Here is a 6,000-nt window from a genome sequence, read left to right as displayed (position 1 = left end):
ATACTACGAGAGAGAGACGTAACGGGGAGAGAGGAAGCACCAAAGGCTGAGGTATGAAGTCCTCCCTCTCCTCAACTATATATAGGAGGTCCAAGGGGGGGGGGTGCGCAGCCTAGGAGATCTAATCTCCTAGGTGCGGCGGCCAGGGGAGGTTTCCCTCCCCCCCAAGGCACTTAGGGGTGCCTTCCACTAGTGGGACTCCTCCCATATGGAAACCCTAGGCGCATGGGCCTATAGGGGCTGGTGCCCTTGGCCCATGTAGGCCAAGGCGCACCCCCTACAGCCCATGTGGCCCCCCGGGATAGGTGGCCCCACCCGGTGGGCCCCCGGGACCCCTCCGGTGGTCCCGGTACAATACCGATAACCCCGAAACTTGTCCCGATGGCCGAAACAGCACTTCCTATATATAATTCTTTACCTCCGGACCATTCCGGAACTCCTCGTGACGTCCGGGATCTCATCCGGGACTCCGAACAATATTCGGGTTACTGCATATACATATCTTCACAACCCTAGCGTCACCGAACCTTAAGTGTGTAGACCCTACGGGTTCGGGAGACAAGCAGACATGACCGAGACGACTCTCCAGTCAATAACCAACAGCGGGATCTGGATACCCATGTTGGCTCCCACATGCTCCACGATGATCTCATCGGATGAACCACGATGTCGAGGATTAATCAACCCCGTATACAATTCCCTTTGTCAATCGGTATGTTACTTGCCCGAGACTCGATTGTCGGTATCCCAATACCTTGTTCAATCTCGTTACCGGCAAGTCACTTTACTCGTACTGTAACGCATGATCCCGTGATCAACCACTTGGTCACCTTGAGCTCATAATGATGATGCATTACCGAGTGGGCCCAGTGATACCTCTCCGTTATATGGAGCGACAAATCCCAGTCTCGATCCGTGTCAACCCAACAGACACTTTCGGAGATACCTGTAGTGCACCTTTATAGTCACCCAGTTACGTTGTGACGTTTGATACACCCAAAGCACTCCTACGGTATCCGGGAGTTACACGATCTCATGGTCAAAGGAAAAGATACTTGACATTGGAAAAGCTCTAGCAAACGAACTACACGATCTTTGTGCTATGCTTAGGATTGGGTCTTGTCCATCACATCATTCTCCTAATGATGTGATCCCGTTATCAATGACATCCAATGTCCATAGCCAGGAAATCATGACTATCGGTTGATCAACGAGCTAGTCAACTAGAGGCTTACTAGGGACATATTATGGTCTATGTATTCACACGTGTATTACGATTTCCGGATAATACAGTTATAGCATGAATAAAGACAATTATCATGAACAAAGAAATATAATAATAATGCTTTTATTATTGCCTCTAGGGCATATTTCCAACAGTCTCCCACTTGCACTAGAGTCAATAATCTAGTTACATTGTGATGAATCGAACACCCATGGAATTCTGGTGTTGATCATGTTTTGCCCTAGGGAGAGGTTTAGTCAACGGATCTGCTATATTCAGGTTCGTGTGCACTTTACAAATTTCTATGTCTCCATCTTGAACATTTTCACGAATGGAGTTGAAGCGACGCTTGATGTGCCTTGTCTTCTTGTGAAACCTGGGCTCCTTGGCAAGTGCAATAGCTCCAGTGCTGTCACAAAAGAGTTTGATTGGCCCCGACGCATTGGGTATGACTCCTAGGTCGGTGATGAACTCCTTCACCCATATTGCTTCATGTGCTGCCTCCGAGGCTGCCATGTACTCCGCTTCACATGTAGATCCCGCCACGACGCTCTGTTTGCAGCTGCACCAGCTCACTGCTCCACCATTCAACATATACACGTATCCGGTTTGTGACTTAGAGTCATCCAGATCTGTGTCGAAGCTAGCGTCGACGTAACCCTTTACGACGAGCTCTTCGTCACCTCCATAAACGAGAAACATTTCCTTAGTCCTTTTCAGGTACTTCAGGATATTCTTGACCGCTGTCCAGTGTTCCTTGCCGGGATTACTTTGGTACCTTCCTACCAAACTTACGGCAAGGTTTACATCAGGTCTGGTACACAGCATGGCATACATAATAGAACCTATGGCTGATGCATAGGGGATGACGCTCATCTCTTCTATATCTTCTGCCGTGATCGGACATTGAGCTGAGCTCAATTTCATACCTTGTAACACAGGCAAGAACCCCTTCTTGGACTGATCCATTTTGAACTTCTTCAAAATCTTATCAAGGTATGTGCTTTGTGAAAGACCTATGAGGCGTCTTGATCTATCTCTATAGATCTTGATGCCTAATATATAAGCAGCTTCTCCAAGGTCCTTCATTGAAAAACTCTTATTCAAGTAGGCCTTGATACTGTCCAAGAGTTCTATATCATTTCCCATCAAAAGTATGTCATCTACATATAGTATGAGAAATGCTACAGAGCTCCCACTCACTTTCTTGTAAACGCAGGCTTCTCCACAAGTCTGCGTAAACCCAAACGCTTTGATCATCTCATCAAAGCAAATGTTCCAACTCCGAGATGCTTGCACCAGCCCATAAATCGAGCGTTGGAGCTTGCACACCTTGTCAGCATTCTTAGGATCGACAAAACCTTCCGGCTGCATCATATACAACTCTTCCTTAAGGAAACCATTAAGGAATGCCGTTTTGACGTCCATTTGCCATATCTCATAATCATAGAATGCGGCAATTGCTAACATGATTCGGACGGACTTTAGCTTCGCTACCGGTGAGAAAGTCTCATCGTAGTCAATTCCTTGAACTTGTCGATAACCCTTAGCGACAAGCCGAGCTTTATAGATGGTCACATTACCATCCGCGTCTGTCTTCTTCTTGAAGATCCATTTATTTTCTATGGCTCGCCGTTCAACGGGCAAGTCAGTCAAAGTCCATACTTTGTTTTCATACATGGATCCTATCTCGGATTTCATGGCTTCTAGCCATTTGTCGGAATCCGGGCCTGCCATCGCTTCTTCATAGTTCGAAGGTTCACTGTTGTCTAACAACATGATTTCGAAGACAGGGTTGCCGTACCACTCTGGTGCGGAACGTGTCCTTGTGGACCTTCGAATTTCAGTAGGAGCTTGATCAGAAGTATCTTGATCATCATCAATAACTTCCTCTCTAGTCGGTGCAGGCGCCTCAGGAACATTTTCTTGAGTTGCGCCATTTTCCGGTTCAAGAGGTAATACTTCATCAAGTTCTAGTTTCCTCCCACTTACTTCTTTCGAGAGAAACTCTTTCTCCAGAAAGGATCCATTCTTGGCAACAAAGATCTTGCCTTCGGATCTGAGGTAGAAGATATACCCAATGGTTTCTTTAGGGTATCCTATGAAGACGCATTTTTCCGATTTCGGTTCGAGCTTTTCAGGTTGAAGTTTCCTGACATAAGCATCGCATCCCCAAACTTTTAGAAACGACAGCTTAGGTTTCTTCCCAAACCATAATTCAAACGGTGTCGTCTCAACGGATTTCGACGGAGCCCTATTTAAAGTGAATGCGGCAGTCTCTAAAGCATAGCCCCAAAAAGATAACGGTAAATCGGTAAGAGACATCATAGATCGCACCATATCTAATAGAGTGCGATTACGACGTTCGGACACACCATTACGCTGAGGTGTTCCAGGCGGCGTGAGTTGTGAAACTATTCCACATTTTCTTAAGTGTGTGCCAAATTCGTGACTCAAGTATTCTCCTCCACGATCTGATCGTAGAAACTTGATTTTCCTGTCACGTTGATTCTCAACTTCACTCTGAAATTCTTTGAACTTTTCAAAGGTTTCAGACTTGTGTTTCATTAAGTAGACATACCCATATCTACTTAAGTCATCAGTGAGGGTGAGAACATAACGATAGCCACCGCGAGCCTCAACACTCATTGGACCGCACACATCAGTATGTATGATTTCCAATAAGTTGGTTGCTCGCTCCATTGTTCCTGCGAACGGAGTCTTGGTCATTTTACCCATGAGGCATGGTTCGCACGTGTCAAATGATTCATAATCAAGAGACTCTAAAAGTCCATCTGCATGGAGCTTCTTCATGCGTTTGATACCTATGTGACCAAGGCGGCAGTGCCACAAGTATGTGGGACTATCGTTATCAACTTTACATCTTTTGGTATTCACACTATGAATATGTGTAATATTACGTTCGAGATTCATTAAGAATAAACCATTGACCATCGGAGCATGACCATAAAACATATCTCTCATATAAATAGAACAACCATTATTCTCAGATTTAAATGAGTAGCCATCTCGTATTAAACGAGATCCCGATACAATGTTCATGCTCAAACTTGGCACGAAATAACAATTATTGAGGTTTATAACTAATCCCGTAGGTAAATGTAGAGGTAGCGTGCCGACGGCGATCACATCGACCTTGGAACCATTCCCGACGCGCATCGTCACCTCGTCCTTTACCAGTCTCTGTTTATTCTGCAGCTCCTGCTGTGAGTTACAAATATGCAACGGCACCGGTATCAAATACCCAGGAGTTACTACGAGTACTGGTAAGGTACACATCAATTACATGTATATCACATATACCTTTTGTTTTGCCGGCCTTCTTGTCCGCTAAGTATTTGGGGCAGTTCCGCTTCCAGTGACCCTTCCCTTTGCAATAAAAGCACTCCGTCTCAGGCTTGGGTCCATACTTTGACTTCTTCTTCCCAGCAGCTTGCTTGCCGGGCGCGGCAACTTCCTTGCCGTCCTTCTCAAAGTTCTTTTTACCCTTGCCCTTCTTGAACTTAGTGGTTTTATTGACCATCAACACTTGATGTTCCTTCTTGACTTCTACCTCTGCTGATTTCAGCATTGCAAATACTTCAGGAATGGTCTTTTCCATCCCCTGCATATTGAAGTTCATCACAAAGCTCTTGTAGCTTGGTGGAAGCGACTGGAGGATTCTGTCAATGACCGCATCATCCGGGAGATTAACTCCCAGCTGAGTCAAGCGGTTATGTAACCCAGACATAGTGAGTATGTGTTCACTGACAGAACTATTTTCCTCCATCTTACAGCTGAAGAATTTGTCGGAGACTTCATATCTCTCGACCCGGGCATGAGCTTGGAAAACCATTTTCAGCTCTTCGAACATCTCATATGCTCCATGTCTCTCAAAACGCTTTTGGAGCCCCGGCTCTAGGCTGTAAAGCATGCCGCACTGAACGAGGGAGTAGTCATCAGTACGTGTCTGCCAAGCGTTCATAGCGTCTTGGTTCTGTGGGACGGGTGGATCACCTAGCGGTGCTTGTAGGACATAATCTTTCTTGGCAGCTATGAGGATGATCCTCAGGTTCCGGACCCAGTCCGTATAGTTGCTGCCATCGTCTTTCAGCTTGGTTTTCTCTAGGAACGCGTTGAAATTGAATACAACGTTGGCCATTTGATCTACAAGACATATTGTAAAGATTTTAGACTAAGTTCATGATAATTAAGTTCATCTAATCAAATTATTAATGAACTCCCACTTAGATAGACATCCCTCTTCTAGTCATCTAAGTATAACATGATCCGAGTTGGCTAGGCCGTGTCCGATCATCACGTGACACGGACTAGTCAACGTCGGTGAACATCTTCATGTTGATCGTATCTTCTATACGACTCATGCTCGACCTTTCGGTCTTCTGTGTTCCGAGGCCATGTCTATGCACATGCTAGGCTCGTCAAGTCAACCTAAGTGTATTGCGTGTGTAAATCTGTCTTACACCCGTTGTATGTGAACGTAAGGATCTATCACACCCGATCATCACGTGGTGCTTCGAAACGACGAACTGTAGCAACGGTGCACAGTTAGGGGGAACACTTTCTTGAAATTATTATGAGGGATCATCTTATTTACTACCGTCGTTCTAAGCAAACAAGATGCAAAACATGATAAACATCACATGCAATCAAATAATAATAGCGACATGATATGGCCAATATCACATAGCTCCTTTGATCTCCATCTTGGGGCTCCATGATCATCCTGTCACCGTCATACTCATCGACATGTA

The sequence above is a fragment of the Triticum urartu genome, chromosome 2A (assembly GCF_056163025.1).
Source record: "Triticum urartu cultivar PI428250 chromosome 2A, HENAU_Tu73, whole genome shotgun sequence".
NCBI lineage: Eukaryota > Viridiplantae > Streptophyta > Magnoliopsida > Poales > Poaceae > Triticum > Triticum urartu.
The sequence above is the reverse complement of the archived record's forward strand: the minus strand, read 5'-3'. Positions refer to the sequence as shown.